This window comes from Sorex fumeus, unplaced genomic scaffold, assembly GCF_029834395.1.
Source record: "Sorex fumeus unplaced genomic scaffold, SorFum_2.1 ptg000005l, whole genome shotgun sequence".
Lineage (NCBI taxonomy): Eukaryota > Metazoa > Chordata > Mammalia > Eulipotyphla > Soricidae > Sorex > Sorex fumeus.
The window spans coordinates 4587327-4606348 of record NW_026606062.1 but is presented as its reverse complement, the minus strand read 5'-3'; the positions used below and the strand labels follow the sequence as shown (position 1 = coordinate 4606348).

At 40.5% G+C, this 19022-nt stretch overlaps 1 non-coding gene across 1 annotated transcript; it reads right to left on the bottom strand.

Annotated features, from left to right (window-relative positions):
- Nucleotides 1-5808: 5808 nt before the first annotated feature.
- Nucleotides 5809-5941, bottom strand: LOC130030964 (U8 small nucleolar RNA). Its single transcript, XR_008793596.1, has one exon. It is a non-coding gene; the product is annotated as a U8 small nucleolar RNA (small nucleolar RNA).
- Nucleotides 5942-19022: the final 13081 nt, after the last annotated feature.

Below are 19022 nucleotides of genomic sequence, written 5' to 3'. Positions count from 1 at the left end.
TCCCTTCTCTATCTGAGCTGCATTTTCCCCCAGCATGTGAGGCCAGATTCTAAGCTGTGGAGTGATCCTTCTGACATTTATCTCTACTATTCTTGGGTGTTACTCTCCCATTCTGTTACTTTATGTTTCACAAATGAGTGCAATCACTCTAAGTCTGTACCTCTCTTTCTGCTCATTTTACTTAACATGATTACTCTCCATGTTGACCCACCTATATGAAAATTTCATGACTTCATTTTTTATAACAGCTGCATAGTTTTCCACTGTGTAGATGTACCAAAGTTTCTTTAACCAGTCATCTGTTCTTGGGCACTAGGTTTTTTTCCAGATTTTGGGTATTGTGAACCGTGCTACAATGAACATATAAGTGCAGATGTCATTTCTGCTATACTTTTATGCATCTTTGGGATATATTTCCAGAAGTGGTATTGCTGGATCAAATGGTAGATCAATTTTTAATTTTTTGAGAAGCGTTCATACTTTTTTCAAAAGGGCTGAACCAGTCAGTGTTCCCACCAGCAGTGAAGGAGAGTCCCTTTCTTCCCACATCTGCACAAACACCGTTTGCTTTTGTTTTTTTGTATGTGGACTGATCTCTGTGGTGTGAGATGGCATCTCGTTGTTGTTTTGATCTGAATCTCCCTGATGATTAGTAATGAAGAGCATTTTTTCATGTGCCTTTTTGCCATTCAGATTTCTTCTTTGAGAAAGTTTTTGTTTATTTCATCGCCCCATTTTCTGATGGGGTTGGATGTTTTCTTCTTGTAGAGCTCAACCAGTGCCTTGTAAATCCTTGATATCAACCCCTTATCAGATGGATGTTGGGTGAATATCCTTTCCCATTCTGTAGACTATCTTTGTATTCTGGTCACTGTATCTTTTGAGATGCAGAAGCTTCTCAGTTTATGGTACTCCCATTTGTTTATCTCTGTTTCCATTTGCTTGTCCAATGGTGAGTCACCTTTTAAGATGGGGTGGGAGGGATACTGGGCTCATTGGTGGTAGAGAATGGGCACTGGTGGAGGGATGTATAACTGAAACCCAAGCACAAAAATTTGTAAGTCTACAACTATACCTCATGGTGTTTCACTAATAAAAATTAAATAAATAAATAAATAAATAAAGATATCTTTAGCTTCAATGTCATGCAATCTTTGTCTTCAATGTGCCTAATGGATTCTGGTCTGATATTGAGGGCTTTAATCCATTTTGATGTGACTTTTGTGCATGGTGTTAGGTAGAGATCTCAACCCATTTTTTTGCATGCGACTGTCCAGTTTTGCCAGCACCATTTGTTAAAGAGGCTTTCCTTGCTCCACTTCACATTTCTTTCTCCCTTATCAAAGATCAGATGATCATATATTTGAGGGTGTATGTCAGAATATTCAACCATGTTCCATTGGTCTGTGGCGCTGTCTTTGTTCCAGTACCATGCTGTTTTAATTATTACCGCTTTTAGTAGAGGTTGAGGTTGGGGAAGGTGATGCCTCTCATCTTTTTCTGAAGAATTGCTTTAGCTATTCGTGAGGGCTTATTGTCCATATGAAATTTAGAAGTGTTTGATTCATTTCTTTGAAGAATGTCATGGGTATCCTTATAGGGATCACATTGAATTTGTACAATGCTTTGGGGAGTATTGCTACTCTGTGTCTCTTAATTGGTGCATTTAGAAGATTGACATTGAGGGAGGTTATTGTCATGGGGTTTTGTGCCATCTTTCTGTAGGGAATTGTTGCACTTGTAGGGATTTCTCTTGTCTTACAGTAGCCCCTTTAATCCTTCTTTTAGGTTTGGTTTTGAGTCTATGAAGTTCCAGAGCTGTTGTTTATCTGTGAAATAGTGTATCATTCCTTATACTTCTACTTTGAGTGAGAGTTTAGCCAGATAAAGTAATCTTGGTGAGGCATTCATTTCATTGAGTTTTTCACTATATCCCACCATTGTGTTTGGGCTTGGAGGGTTTCCTCTGATACTGCTGTAAATCTGAGAGGTGCTCCTTTGTATGTGATTTCCTTCTTTGACCTTGCTGCTTGCATGTATTGTATCTCTATCCATGGCACCCATCATTCTGACTATGACTATGATAGGGTCTCTTTTAGCTGGCACTCTTAGGGTTCCTTGGATCTGGATGCCTGTATTCTCCAGCTCTGGGAACTTTTCAGCAATGATATTTTTAATTGTGGCTTTTTCATTGGGGTTTTCTCCCTCTCCTTCTGGTATTCTGATGATTCTAATGTTGTTTCTCTTGAAATCATCCCCTAGGTCTCTGATTCTCCTAAGAGCTATTTTGAGGTGTTTTCTCATAGTTTGTTCTTACCTGTAAGCTTCCTGCAGCTCATCTTCAAGCTCGCTGATTCTGTCTTTGGCTGTAGCCATTCTACTATTGAGGGCACCCACTGAGTATTTAATTTCATCTACTGAATCCTTTATACGTGACACTTTTTTTGTAGCTTTTTAATTTCTGCTCTCAATTCTTCCTGTACTTTCTCAGCTGTCCATTCCACTGTTTCTTGCATGTCCTCCTTTAATTTACTGGATGTCTGTTCCACTGTTTCTTTGAGTTCATTGATCATCTTCAACATTTCATTCCTGAATTCTTTATCTGAGAGACCGTATTTGTGAGTAATGCCTTTGGAGGTGCCTGGACCCTTTTCATCATCCTCTCAACACAGCTTTGGAGGATGTGTTCTTTTATATTGGGCTTACAGAGCTTCTTGTGTCCACCAGTATTATGATGCAATTCGAATAGGCTATTGGACTATTAGCCTAATGTGTTTGAGATGGCCAGGATAATCTCCACAGAATTAGGTGATGGTGATGAAGATGTGAGTCCTGATGCTGGGTAAGGGGAAAATAACTGTGGCCACAGGAGCAGCCACTGACCCCAAAACAGGAAATGTCCACTTCTGCAAAGACCACGCCCACTACCACAATGTGGGTGGGGTACAGGCAGGGGTGGGGGGTAGGGGGGCACGGGGCAGGGCGTTGGAGGGAGGGAGTGGCACCACGGGCTTGGTTCACTGACCTGCCAGAAGGCTTGGGGAGGGTGGGTGGCTTGGGGTCCTAGGTGACGACGGGGGCGCAGGCATGGGGGAAATGGCCGCCCAGGTCCAGTTCCTTTTTTTTTAATTTTTAAAATTTATTTTTATTGACTCATAGTGAGATACTCAGTTACAGATTTGTTCATGATCAGGCATCAGTTATAGAGCGTTCCAACACCCGTGTGCCTTAACTAGTGTTCTTTCCACACCACCAATGTGCTCTTCTGTAAGTTTCCCTACTACAACCAACCCCTCCTGCCTGTGTACCAGGTACTTCTCTCTCTCTGTCTCTTTCTGTCTCTCTCTGTCCCTCTGTCTCTGTCTCTGTCTCTGTCTCTGTCTCTGTCTCTCTCTTATTTTGGGCATTTGTTTGCAAGAAAGATGCTGGAAGGTTATCGCGTATATCTCTTTACCTCCTTTCAACACTCAGTTCTTGTCCAGAGTGATCATTTCTATTATTGTCATACTGGGCCCTTCTCTATCCTATCTGCCTTTTGTGTGACATGTTCTTTTGATATGTTCTGAAGAGCACAAGGAAAGAAGCTGTCATCCCCTTCATTCAGAGGATCTCATATAGCAGCTTCGGTTCAAGTGACTTTCTTCGGGCAGCTACATGGTGACAGGATGAGCTCACCCCTGAGGAACGGTTTGTAGATTGCATGTCTCACATATTTCACAACCTCCTTCCCCTTCCGTGGGTGCAAAGCTCTGGGGAAACACTGAAAAGGGATAAGGTTGTTTGTCTTGGCCTAGATAGCTCTCCTTCTTTGGCCTCTGAGAGTAGCAAGGGTTTCCCAGACTCTCCCTGCTATGTGTGCCCTCTGAAACTGCTTAAAAAGCATTGGCTGTGATTACCAAGAATATCCTGGTACTGATTTTTAAATGATACCCTGTCACTTATAAAATGATTCTTAGGGTATCTCGCTATTGACTATGTGTCATGTGCAGCGTTCATTAATGAAGGGCCCCTGAAATTGAAAGAAAAATGGAGATGCAAACACCTCCCCTGATATTCTCACCCTTCACTGCCTACTGGAATCAGCGGAGAAGTTTTGAAAATTACTAATGACCCCTTCCTGCCAAGATCAGATATTCTGATGTAAGAAGTTCTAGGTGGACCCAGGGAGACACCACTCCCCAAATAAATAAAAACAATCATTCACTGGTGTATAGAAAACTTCTTCATCACTCATTTGCATGTGGCGCTATGCATATATATTTGAATGTATTTGAGAAGCATATATATATATATATATATATATATATATTCCCATAGGCATGAAGTGAAAGTCCGTTTCTAAAGCTGTGCAGGTAATTCTGATAAGCTCTGCAGACCCACTGACCAGAAAATTGTTATCATATTTTCAAACGTAAGGTTAAAATGGTTAGCTTCCCCAAAGACACTTGAGATGCACTAGGAATTCATTGGGATGACCTTTTTCTGAGTCCAGACTTCTCTCATCTGGACATGCTCACTCCAGGTGGCAGTGCATTCTGGGAAGGAGGAAGAAACCCTGGTGGTCTTCTACCTCTTTCATTCCCAATCAGCAAATCACTGGCCAGAGCAGCCTTGGGTATAGAATAACTGGGAGAAGTTGTTTAGCCACACGGTCCATATCCCCTGTCCCTTTATGCAGAATATTTTAGATGGCGTAAGATAAACTTAATTAATAAAGTTGTGTCTATTTCTACCAGCATACACATGTGAGAACAGAATGTCACCAATAACTGATACAGATGGAGTCCGGAGGGAAGTAAGATAGAGTTACTTTATTTCATACCACCCCAAATATAGAGGTGCAACTGGCTGAATCTGTATAAAAAAGAAACCACACTCTAATAAAATAAATTTCTCTTCATGTATATGCATCTGTAAGAATTATTTGGCATATCCTCTTTCTTTAGAAGACCCATCTGGCAGAGATTTTACCAGTCACCTAGCCAAATGCAGGGTGCTTGGAGCATCATGTGGTGCCAGCTATCAAATTCAGAGCTGGCACATTCTAGATATGTGCTTTACAAATTCATCCATCTCCACTACCCATAATATATTCTCTTTTAAAAGTTTTTTAAATTAGCAATATAAGTTTATTTCCTTAACTTTCCTAACATGAACTATTGAATATTCCCCCAGAATTGCACTATAAAATATCTTTATTTTAAAAAATAAAAATAAATAAAAGGAATTGCCCTGCCACAGAGGCAGGGTGGGATGGGGGGGATGGGGGTGGGAGGGATATTATCCATGGTGGTGGAAAATGGGCACTGGTGGAGGGATGGGTATTTGATCATTGTATAATGGAAACCCAAGCACAAAAAAATTGTAAATCTACAACTGTACCTCATGGTGTTTCACTAATAAAAAAAAAATCTTTAACTAGTTCCATTTTGCTTTCTTGTTTTAAATTTATTTTATTTGAAAAAATAAATAATTGGTTATTTTACATTAGTCAGCCCACAGTCACTGTGAATCCTGGACATTGTTTATTAAGAAACAACTTGTGAATTCCCAGAGTCTGGGAAGTAGGCAGATTCTGCAAAGTATTTTTCAAAGTATTTAAAAGTAGACAAATATGCAAAGTATATGAAACACTTAAACAAGACAGAAATAGCATATCCACCCTGCCTCATACCTTCTAAATCAGTTCTCCAAGAGCTAGCATATTAACACGTTTCCAGATGTTTCTTCATATGGAAATTTGACAAGCAATCCTTATATATATGTGTGTGTGCATATATATGTATATTTACATATATATCTTAAAGAATCAGTAGTGATTAAGGTGTTGTGAGCACTGATAACACAGAGATATAGTCACAAATCATGCAAACTCGAGTCATCATCCAATACTATCTGCCCTCTGAATAGACAAGCAGGTAAGTATTATCCTACCTCATGATGCAAACATATAGATTACGTTGCAAATGTTTTCTGGACATAATAATACTAAAATATATGTTGACGTTCTGAAAATAAAAATAAACTGGGCATTTTCTGTTTTATCTGGCAACCTTCTTTGGGGGATCATACTTATGACAACATGCAGAAGGAATCGGGAGGAATGGAATGATCAATCACACTCCGAGGTGCACTTATGGTGTAGGCTAGGATGAAACTTCACTCACCAAGGAGCAGCTTCCTGTGGAGATCTGTATTCAGGCCAATTTTATTTTCATCACTCCATCCGTCACTGGAGTCCCTCCGATTGCCTTCAAAATGCTAATTGAACATATTATCACTCTTACTCACCCTCTCAGTTTCTGTTGTCTCCCTGGGCGTCACTGATCCTTTCAAAGGTTCAATCTATTATTGCGCCTCCTCCACTATTCACTCATTTATTATTCTCCCAACTCCTGACATATTGATTTTATTCAGTTTATTTGGTTCAGAAGAATTATTGAAACAAAATATGGTTCATCAGAACCTCAGCAATTGCTCAGAGGAGGAGAAACACCCCCTCATGGGAGCTGAAGGCCATTTGTCAGTAGTAGTAGGCCATGCACAGAGGAACTTCTAGAACTTCTCTTGCTTTCCTGTGAAATCCAGATCTTTTAGGATTCAATTGCAGGGTTTCTAGTTTTCCATGGCTTGATTAGCATCTGCAAGAGATATAAAATAAATTGCGTATAAATTATCTTATGAATAAAAAAGTACACTTATTTAAAGGACAGTAGTTTTCAGGTTTGCGGTATTTGGATTTTTGATATTTTTTTGTTTTTGAAGATTTGACACAGGTCAAAATGAGGCAGACTGAGCTAAATTGTGAAGAACACAAATGACCGTGAGCAGAGGCAAGTTGTCAGAACATCATTTCCTACCTATATCTTTGGCCGTGCAACTGGGCTTCCCAATTGATGATTGTTGTGTCCAGGAGAAAAAGTGAACCCGAGATTCAGACACTCCTTTCCTTGCATTTCCCTGCCTTCCCACACCTTTTGCCAGATCATCCCATTCCTGCCTCTATTATTTGACTTCTTTCTTTTTAATTAACCTAGAGTCCCCATATTTAATGATGCATTGTGTTTTTCATACTTTCTGTTCCATTTCTTTGACTTATCCTTTATGCTTATATTTAAATAAAGATGATTTGGATGTCATCTTCTCCATGGAGGAAGGGAAAAAGCCAAGGAAAGAGAAGGAACAACAGCAACTGTGTTTTGACAGGAAACAAAGTGGAGAGACTTGAAAATTAAACGTTTATGGAACAGGATAAAGTGAATTTTATTTGTAAAAGAACAAACATTTATAGGGAAGTCAAGAGAGATTAATTTTCAAAGAGGAAGAAATGAGATGATCTGGCCAAAAATGGGGAGGGGAGGGAAATGATACCTTTATGTTTAAACAAGTATCTATTTTTTGTCCCTTAACCTGGCTATTTTCTTTATCATCTTTAATTAAGTAACTTTGGTTTTTTAAAATTTTTTAATTTTATTTTCATAAAGTTGTTCACAATACAATTATTACATTCAATATTTCAACACCAACCCCACCACCATTACATCTTCCCACCACCGTTATTTAGAAGTTTCACACCACCACTCAAGCCTGCCCCATAGGCAGATGCTAAATAATTTATCTTGTATTGCTTGTTATGAATAATATAAGATGTTTGTGAGGGTCTATCTCACAGTGATTTAAGAAAAAAGAAAAAAAATAGTATGAGATAATGTGAGACCACTTTCCCAGTCACACACTGCTGGAATTCTAAAAATTTAAACAAAATTTAAAATTTAAATAATTGGGGTCCAGATCCATCTAATCAGTGAACTGCACTGTTCTGAGACTCATTCATGAGTCTCTGGATCATGACCCATTAATGCACTAAAATGGCACCAGGTGGCAGTTTGTGGCCATGACAGCCAGGACCCCAGAAGGGGAGGGAGGTGGGAAGGAATGGCTCAGTCCTGACCCCTTGAGACCTGGCGTTTTCAGTCGCTGGTCCAGCATACCTGGGATTTTTCAGTGGATTTATTCTCTTGCATGGGGGTCCCAGGATAAGCCTGTGAGAATTCACAGTGAGGATTGTTGTGATTGGTTTCTGGAGTTTTGTGGCCTTCCCGGTTCGTCTGGTGCAGGAGAAGAGAGACACCTGCTCTCATCTGAAGTGTAAATAAGTAACTTTTGAAGGCAGTTCCCTTATGTCACCTTTATGTCATTCTTGTTTCTTTTCTAAAACTCTTTCATTACTTTGTCCCTAAAAGGATTTTAAGACCACACTCACGCTTCTGCTTAGGATCACTCCTGGGAGTGTGTGAAGACACATGTAGTACCAGGAATCAAGCCAGAGTTGATTACATGTAAAACTGCACCTAAGTCCCTGTTCTCTCTGGTCCTCCATTTTTTTATTCTATTATTCTTAGCAAAACAAGATGCTTAGACACTAAGACACCAGCAATTTCAAAAACCTAACCATTTCTTAAAATAATGTTCATTTTTTGGTTTCTATTTTCTTTCCCTCTCGGAAAGCATGGCAAGCTAGCAAGAGTATTCCGCCCGCACGGCAGAGCCTCGCAAGCTATCCGTTGTGTATTTGATATGCCAAAACCAGTAATTACAATGGGTCTCATTCCCCTGACCCTGAAGGCTTCACCAATATGGCAGCATTGAAAAGGATGAGAAAGGAGAGGCCGATAAAATCTCAAGGCCGAACTAGGCTGCCACAACAAAGGAATACAAAAATGATCATCTGTACTTTCAATGCACGTATGCTAGCATCAGATGCATCCATTGAGGACCTGATGGTACAAGCACGAAAGATCAAGTACGACATCATTAGTCTGACCGAGACAAGAAGGCACCAATCTCATCATGCCGTTTTCGACACTGGAGAAGAGTTGTTCCTTGGAACATGAGATAAAAGAGGTGTCGGAGGCGTCGGTGTCCTTGTCAACACAAACTTGGCCATGAACATTGATTCATTCAAATGTCTAACAACCCAAATCGGACGTTTACATTTGAATAGATGTGGCTCACTGCCCGCAGTTTCTTTCTTTGTTGTCTACGCACCAACATCTCATTATTATGAAAGAGAAATCGAGAAGTTCTACATGGAGCTAGAGAAGTTCTATCAAGAAGACCACACCTTCTACAAGATCATTGTGGGTGATTTTAATGCCAAGACAGGACTGAGAAGATCAGCTGAAGAACTTCACATCGGGACCCATGGTCTATAATGGAACAAACAGGGTGAGAGACTGTCTGAGTTCATCATGTCAAACAAGACCATCCACGGTAACTCACAGTTCCAGAAGGCTGAATCTAAACATTGGACATGGGAGTCTCCAGGTGGATGATTCCACAACAAAATAGACCACATCATATTCAATCGACGGTTTTGCCTGACCGATGTCGCTGTTGTCCCAAAATTCCGAACGAGATCAGACCATCGTCTCCTTGTGCAAAATTCTACTTCACAGAGCGGGGAGAAAGGGCTGCAAAGTTGAAAAAGAGAACTCCCAGAACAACCACCAACTGGGAGCTCGTTGGCACTATTGCAGCAACATAGGAAGATGCCATTGTTGACAACATTGACGAGGAATAGGATCGACTGGTTCAGCACCTCCACGATTGTGTGAGGAACACCAAGAGAGAGACAGCCACAAAAAAAAAATGCCTGTCTTCGAAAATTCTTGAGCTTATTCACCAGCGTGGTTTGGCGCAACCGCAAGCTAACGTCCGAGCTCGCAAAGCAGTGCAGAGATGCGATCAAGGAAGACCTCAAAGAGAGAAGAGCAGAAGTGCTGGTAGATGCGGCAGAAACCGGGAAAAGCATTCGTAATGCCCGCCTGTCCTTCGCCAACTACAAGACCAAGATGACTGCCCTCCGACATCCTGATGGATCTATTACATCTTCCAGAACGGCAATGGAGAAGATTATCCATGACTTCTACTCAAATCTCTTCGATAGCCATGTCCACTTGCCAACATACCAAATTCCACAGGATGGATATGTCATTCCCAATGTTCTCCCTTCCGAAATCCAACACGCCATTTCATCAGTAAAGAAATGAACAGCACCGGCCCAGACAAGGTCAGACCTGAACACCTGAAGAACCTGCTTTACTCACCAATATGCTGGCTTGGCTCTTCACATACTAACTGTCTGAATGCAACGTTCCATCCCAATGGAAAACCAGCAGGACTGTACTACTGTACAAGAAGGGAGACATCCATGACATTGGAAACTATCGCCCCCATCTGCCGATTGTCTGTCATCTACAAGTTGTTCACTCGAGTCATCCTAAATAGGATTGGCAGAACACTAGATGAAGAACAACCATGTGAGCAAGCCAGCTTCTGCAAAGGATTCAGCACCATCGACCACATCCACATAATAATCAAGCTCATTGAGGTTTCTTGGGAGTTCAAGATGCCGCTCTGTCTAACGTTTATTGATTTAAAGAAGGCCTTTGATTCTGTTGAGATGGATGTGGTCATTGAAGCCCTAGCCAATCAGGGCATTCAAGCTCAATACATCAAGATCCTCCGTGAGCTGTATTGTGGATTCACTACCAGGATCTCACCATTCTACAAAGAAGTAATCATTGATGTCAAGAGAGGGGTTCAGTAGGATGATACCATTTCACCGAAACTCTTCAGTGCCACCCTCGAGAACATCATGCGACGACTGGAATGGGAAGGAATGGGAGTGAAGATAGATGGTCGGCAACTACACCACCTCCGCTTTGCTGATGACATTGTTTTAATAACACCAAACATCAGCCAAGCGGCACAAATGCTGGCCGACTTTGACCGTGAGTGTGGAAAGGTCGGACTACAGCTGAATCTTACAAAGACAATGTTTATGAGAAACAGCCTCGTTCCTGATGCCCCATTCGCTCTCAACGGAACGACCATCTCCAAATGCAACAGCTATATGTACCTAGGTCAAGAAGTCAACATGACAAATGACCAGGCACCCGAACTGCACAGGAGGAAGAGAGCGGCTTGGAACACCTTCAAGAGCGTTGAAGAAATAGCTAAGAGGACGAAGAACCTCCGGTTCCGGGCACATCTCTTTGATTCCACTGTTCTTCCTGCATTAAAATACACCTCAGAGACCTGGGCCCTATGCAAAGAGGATGAGAACGCTATTTGGGTCTCCCAAAGAGGAATTGAAAGAGCTATGCTTGGAATATCACGTTTCACTCAAATGAGAGAAAGAATCTGGAGTTCCGACATCTGTCGATGATCAAGAATCAGGGACGCTGTCTCGTTTGCCAAGGTGTCAAAAATCAGATGGGCTGGTCACATAATGAGATTTAAAGACGACCGCTGGACTAGAGCTGTTACCGACTGGATTCCACGGGATGTCAAAAGACCGCGTGGCCGCCCACCTACCAGATGGTCAGACTTCTTCATCAAGATCATGAACGATCAGTTTGAGGCTCTTCGTGTTCCTAGAGCAAACAGATACCATTGCACTACACTAGCACACAACAGGGACAAATGGAGACGTTACTGGAGCCCACTCAAGCACGTCGACGATTAACGGGAAGTCAAGTGATCAAGTGCTTTTCTTCATGCTTGATAACTTTATGTTTAAACAAATATCTATTCTTTGCCCTTTAACCTGGCTATCTCCTTTATCATCTTTAAATAAGTAACTTTTGAATGCAGTTCCCTTATGTCACCTTTATGTCATTTTTGTTTCTTTTCTAAAAGTTTTTCGTTACTTGGTTTCACTAATCTTTGAAATTTAACAGCTCTTGAATTCCTTTAAATGTTTGTTATTTTATAAATAAAACTCACTTTATCCTGTGCCATAATCATTTAATTTTCAACTTTCTCTGTTTTGCTTCCTGTCAAAACATAGTTCCTGTTTTTTCTTCTTTTTCATTTGCCTTTCCCCTTCCTTCATGGAGAAGAAGGTGATGTCCAAAACACATTTTCCAATATTGTTTTTGCTAACTTCTCCTCCCATCCCACACACATCCCCCAGTAACCCTTTCCTGTATTTCTAGCTTTTACATCTTAATAACTTTTCTCTCAGACCCCCCTTACTCATTCCTAACTTTCTCTTCTTTAAATTTGTGCTTCAATGTTCCCTTCAAAATGTGACCATTTCCTCCTTTTTTCCGTTGTTTTTTTTTTCTGTTCTTGTTGAATAACAATAATAAAAATGTCTTTTCTTTTTTTAAAAAAAGAATTTTTTTAAACTCTAATAAATTCCCCAAACATAAACAGGCAATTTTTGGCTTTGGACCTTCTCTAGAGTCCAAATGTTCCCAACCTGGGACAAATGTTACTCCTGAGGAATCCCACTTCTGCCTCAAACATTCTCCCCATTCGTTGCTTATCTTCAATGATATGTACTCCAAGTCAAATTCCAGACTTCCCTCTGACCTTTCCAAGTCGGTGAGTCAAATGTCAGTGGGCTTCTCTCAGCCCATAGGTTTGACCTCCTTCTTAATCAAAACTCAAGGCCAATATGAAATGTAACCTTTACCAAAATCAAATAGGACAACTTAAGAGTATATGAGAGAAATGTCACAAATATTTTGAGTGTATAAGATAAATATTTTAAGAGTATATGAGATAAATGTCATAATATATTAAATGATTACTTTAAGATCTCTATAAGAACCTCCTATCCCAAATCAGGACTCTCTGAAAACCTTACATATTCTGGTTTAATCACAATCTGTTTATGCACTCCTGAAATACAACTGAAAATCACATATCTGCTAATCACAGTCCTCACTTTTCTTCACATGTGACCATTAAAAAGACTATTTAAAATATATCCTTTATGGAACTTATAGAACTTTTTAGAAGTGATGTCATCCTGCACACACTTCCTCCTATCTCCTTTATTTCCGTTCAATGATATATGTTGAAGATTCCAGGCTATTGTGGTTCGAAGTAATTTGTTTATTTTCCTTTCTGTTCAGATTCCCATTGCATTGGATATTGCACAATTTATCGTGCCCTTTTAAAGTTGATGGACCAGTTTTCTCAAGCGCTGCTTCAGGAAACATTCTTGTTCAAGAATGTGGCCACATGTGTGTGCACCCATTTGTTGAGGGGATGCATGAAAAAGAATTCTGAGTCAGGGTTTGCACATGCCTAATGGAAGTAGAAATGCCAAAGATCTTGTGTTCACAGCAGTCTGTGGAATTTGAATTTCCACAGCAGTCTATGGGAATTCCTTTGGCACCATCTCCTCTTCTTTCTTTGCCCATCTGATGAGGGTGGATGGGCATATTCCTGTCTGTGTGCCTGGGGCTAGCAGATAACCGATACGTCCGAGGTTCTCTTGTGCATCTGTTAATTCACAAAACTCCCATTCTGAATCACCACACATTGATTCTCTGTCTGAATATTTTTCAATATTCACCTCGTGGGAAGCTTTGAATCTAGTGCATAAGGGCTACACCAAATATGAAATGTTACATTATTTAACATGTAAAAAGACTTGCTTCATTAATGATCCTGGGATGGAGAATAAAGTTTGACCAAGCCTTTATCCACAGCAAGGAATTACTGTAGTGCATCAATGGAGGTCATTGAGTCTCCACTTATTTTGAGCTTGGAAGTTGCCTTCCCATCCTGATCAACAAAACAAATCTGGACACAAGAGACTGAGCTGTTCTGGGATTTCCTTGGGTTTCTATCCCTGGAAAAAGAAAGCAGCTTGGATTGTTTCATCTTATTCATTGTCCCCTGTCACGTCTTCCTAAGTTTCAGCCTACAGTAAAACATTAGCAAGTGTTTTAGCAAGTGGTCTAATTCAAGTAGATCTTTGTGACATAAATTCATCGGAAAACTTTCCATATATGCTTCCCTTCCCAAAGCATGTGATGTTCATTTGTCCTAAGATAATTTGGTCACTTGATGAAGATAGTGACAGATATCTCACCGGGGTAAGGGAGGTATCCTCCTTCAAAATTAGTAAGCAAATATGAGAGAGTGAAAAAATCAACATCAGACCAATGTTCTCAATTTAATTTTCCATTTATTTTTACTTTAACTGATGCTCCTTTCACAAATCACTTATTTCTGTAATGGCTGCTAATCTTTTATTCTTTCAATATTGTTAGCTGTAATTCTATACAGAAAAGCTTTTTCTTAGCACTATGTTGGATTTATAGTTCCTCCTCCCAAAGTTATCAATTTCAGGAGTAATGATTTCTAGTTCTTCTTTATGAGTAAGATAGATAAGCAGGCTTCTTCTTTTTGAGTTTTGTTATGGACTTCACTTACTCTATATATTATGTACATATTACTTACTCTGTATACTATGTTATTCTATACATCACTTACTTTTGGTGATACCACTTTATTATGGTTCAATGATTATTCCTAGAAGCCCCATTTTGAACCAATCTGTCAGCTAGTGCAACAATTGCCTAAGCCCTAATTTCCTAAAGCACAACCTTTCTTGATTAAAATATTTCTTGATCACTTGATCACTTGACTTCCCGTTAATCGTCGATTTGCTCGAGCAGGCGCCAGTAACGTCTCCATTTGTCCCTGCCGCATGCTAGTGTAGCCCAATGGCATCTGTTCGTTCTAGGAACACGAATAGCCTCAAACCAATAGTTCATGATCTTGATGAAAATAAATAAAATATTTCTAGCGGTTTTTATTGTACACACTAAATCCTGGTAAAATTTGTTGACTATGAAAAATAAGCACATTTTAAATGTGACCTATTTTAAGGCCTGAGATACAGGGCAGCAGGGAACGCTCTTGTTTTCGTGCAACTGACCCAGGTTTTATCCCTGGCATCTCATATGGTCCTTTGAGCCTGCCAGGAATAATCCCTGAGCACAGTGGGTGTGGCCAAAAACCAAACAAAATGTAATCTATTTTGAAATAACTAGAATTTACAGTTGGGCAGAATTCCAAAATTGATGTATCAAACCATGTTTGCTATATAAAGAAAAGGGGTTAGAGAGATAGTCTGGTGGGTGAGGCACTTTCTTTGCATGTGGCCAAGCCATTCTTGATTCTCAGTACCCCACATGGTACCCCCAGCCCCACTAGGGGACTGAGCACAGAGCCAGTAGCAAACTTGGACCATTGCTGTGTGTGACCAGAAAAGTTTTTAAACATTAAAATTCAAAGGAAAGGTATAGGAGGAGAGAAATAGATTCTCTGATGCCATCCTACCTCTACAGAAAACATCTAGGAATCCTCTGTAAGATCAGAAACTTCCTAGGTGGCATCTCTCCAGGTGATTATGATGAAAGATGCCTGACTCACAAGTCCACAGATTCATCTTAAGTGTTTTAAGATGGGAAGATTCAGAGACGTCACGAAACCCAATATACCATCTGATGCAAGAATAGCAATGCTGACATTTTGATATTTCTCAATCGTCTCCTACAGATTATATTGATGTAAGCAGTCACTCAACATCAGTCACTTAACAGCTTAGAGGAAATTCTCTTTTCAGTAAAGCTGCTTTCACAGAAAGTATGAAAAATTGGGTTTGGAGAGATAATACAGTGGGTAGGGCACTTGCCTTGCTTACAACAGACCCTGGTTTAATCCCCAGAACTATCTGGTCTCCCAAGCCCCCAGGAGTGATTCCTTAGTGCAGGGCCAGGAGTAAGCTCTGAGCACCATCAGGTATGGTGCCCAACTCCCCTTCCCCCCTCAAAAAATATCTCCATACTGCTTTCTCTGCCTGTTAGTCGTGACAAATATTTTACTTTTTTCCCCTAATTTTATGGAGACACCATGATTTATAATACTTTGAATGGTAATTTTATGCACACAGTCTTCCAACACCATACCCACCACTAGAGTCTACTTCCTTCCAAGTGTCAGACAACAAATGAGTGAATAAAGAAGTTGTGGAATATAAATACACAATGGAATACAACACAACTAAGAGAAAAAATGGTACCTCATAAGAAATGATGAAATCATTTCATTGCAAACTTCATCGAATGGAAAGTGGTAGTGCTAAGCAATGTGAGTCAGAAGGTGAATAATAAACAATAGGTGATTTCACTTATACATGAAGCATAAGAAACAAAGTAAAGAAATTGGCAATGGCCAATGAGAAAGAACCATGAAATTCTGCCTACAGAATCAAGTCTACCAAATGGTGGAATGGGAGCTGCCAGGTGAATGAGATAGGACCGAGGGAGCAATGATGGAGAGATATTGATTTCAGGTGGTAGATACTGCATAGAAATATTGCATGCCTAAAACATTAATATGAATGATACTATTAGAAATCTTGATACCTTCAAGATGCGGGTCCTGGGGCTGAGATCTCCAAGCCTGCTTGGATCGGGGCTGAGCATCCTCCACCCAGATCCTCCGAATTCCAGTAGGCAGGAGTCACACCCACCAACTGGCCCCCTGGCGCCGTGTAATCTCATCAATGGCCAAGACTCAGAGACTATAAAACCCAGCTCCCGGAAGCTAGACATCTTATTATCTCATTCCTACTTTAGACAAACTGGCAGGCTACCGAATGTAACCTGTACACACGGCAGAGTCTGGCAAACTCCCCGTGGCGTACCCAATATGCCAAATACCAGTAATAGTTATGGGTCTCATTCTCCTAACCTTGAAAGAGCCTTGAATATGGCACTTTTTAAAAAACCTCAGGGCTAGGACGAAGGAGACGTTACTGGGACCCGCTTGAGGCAATCGATGAAAAATAGGATGGTCGTGATTGTGATCGTGATACCTTCATACAGATATCTTATTAGCTTAATATCACTTGCGGGGGAGCACACACCCAGAGATGCTTAGGGATTACTTCTAGCTTTGCATTGAGGAATTACTCCTGGTGATGCTTGGGAGACCTTTTGGAATGCCATGAAAAGAATGCAGGTCAGCCAGGTGCAACACCAAAACCCTACACACTAGTCACTTTGCCTTCTTAGTACACATTCTTTTTTTTATTATTATTGAATCACTGTGGGAAAAGTTACAAAGCTTTCAGATTTAAGTCTCAGTTATGCAATGATCAAATATATTTCCCTTCAACAGTACTTATTTTTCACCACCAAGAACCCCAATATACCCCCCCGCACCCCTCCCAATGCCTGTGAGGCAGATGAATTCTACCTAACACTCTATCTACTTTGATTACACTCATTATTTTGACAAAAGATGCACCATTATTGTTTACAGTTTACACCCAACAATCAGAACTGCTGAAAAGGCATTGTGAAATAATTTGTTTTCTACATTTAGTTATGAGAACCATATGATGGTTTTCTGATTTGGATTTCTGATATTTTACTTATTAAGCCTGGAGGTATTTCTGCCATGAGCCAGATAGTTACGAGATTGGTATCTGTGTCTCTGGAGCCCTGGCCATGCTGGAGAGCCACCCATGAGGGGCAACTCGTGACCTCGGTAGCGTGAAGAACAAGCTGGGAATGCCTCCCTTCCCATGAGGTTTTAGTTGTCCTGTCACCGCTGGCTCATACCTGGCTTTCCAAAAAGCCCCGAGGAGGCCACCATCTTGCTGTCCAGGGGGAAAAAGGCAGAAGGGAACAACACTCTTTCCCTCCCGGGCAGGCATGATACATCGGATTAACACATAGTCCATTCACTTTTCTGCTGCAAGCTGCTGGACTCTGCATTAAGTCCTTGTGCTTCTTGAGCCATGGCCGTGCTGGAGAGCCGCTTGTGGAGGGCCTTAGTACACATTCTTAATGATAATATTAATACATTCCAATAGGATCAGAAAACTGATATCATAGAGTTATGGAAGTACAGTATAAAAAGCCATTTTCTAGAAAACTATTTTAAACAGGCACCACGAGCAGATGGCACATTTAAAAATAAATACACTGAAGACCATAAAGTCAGCAGCACACTTGCCTTGCCCTCAGATGACCTGGGTTTGATTCCCAGAACCCCATACAGTCCCCAAGTCCCTGAGTGCAGAACCAGTAGTAAACTCTGAGGACCTCTTGGTGTGGTCCCAAACCAAAAAATAAGCAACTAAATAAAAATCGATACACTCAAAAACAAAATAGATTACAGAAACACTTACCTTTATCTTCTATTCAATTACTGCCTGAACAAAGAGCAATATATTAAATGTGATCTTCAGGGCTCTTTTGAAATAAATGACAACATATGTTCACATTTCTTACTTAATTCTTCATTAATTTTTCGCTACCTTAAGATGCTCATTGACTTCCCCCTCTCTGTGGATTCAACTGTAATCATAGTTGAAATAAACAAACAAAAAACAAAAACCTATGTACTACGGAGAGACAAGTAACAATGGGGATGTATACAATGAACAGCGAAGTCAGAGATCAAAGGAGGAAAAGGAATGCTTCACCCAACACCACTTTTATTTTTATTTATTTATTTATTTTTGTTAGTGAGACATCATAAGGTACAGTTGCAGACTTACAAATTTTTGTGCTTGGGTTTCAATTATACAATGATCAATTACCCATCCCTCCACCAGTGCCCATTTCCCACCACCACCGATCCCAGTATCCCTCCCCCCCCACCCCCCAAACCCACCCTGCCTCTGTGACAGGGCATTCCCTTTTTTGTTCTCTCTCTCTCTTATTGGGTGTTGTGGTTTGCAAAAGAGGCAATGGGTGACAATTATGTTTGGTCTATAGTCTACTTTCAGCATGCTTCTCTCATCCTGGGAGGATCCTCCCAACACCTTTATTTGGTGTTCCCTTCTCTATCTGAGCTCCCTTTCCCCCTAGCATGTGTGGTTGGCCTCCAAACCATGGAGTAAAATTCCTGGTACTAATCTTGGCCATTCTTGGGTGTTAGTCTCCTATTTTGTTACTTTATGTTCCCCAGATGAATGCAATGTCTATCCCTTTCTTTCTGAGTCATTTCGCTTAACATGATACTTTCCATGTTAGTACCACTTATATGTAAATTTCATGACTTCATCTTTCCTAACATCTGCGTAGTATTTCATTGTATAAATGTACCAAAGTTTCTTTAACCAGTCATCTGTTCTTGGGCATTCAAGTTTTTTCCAGATTCTGGCTATTGTGAACAGTGCAGCA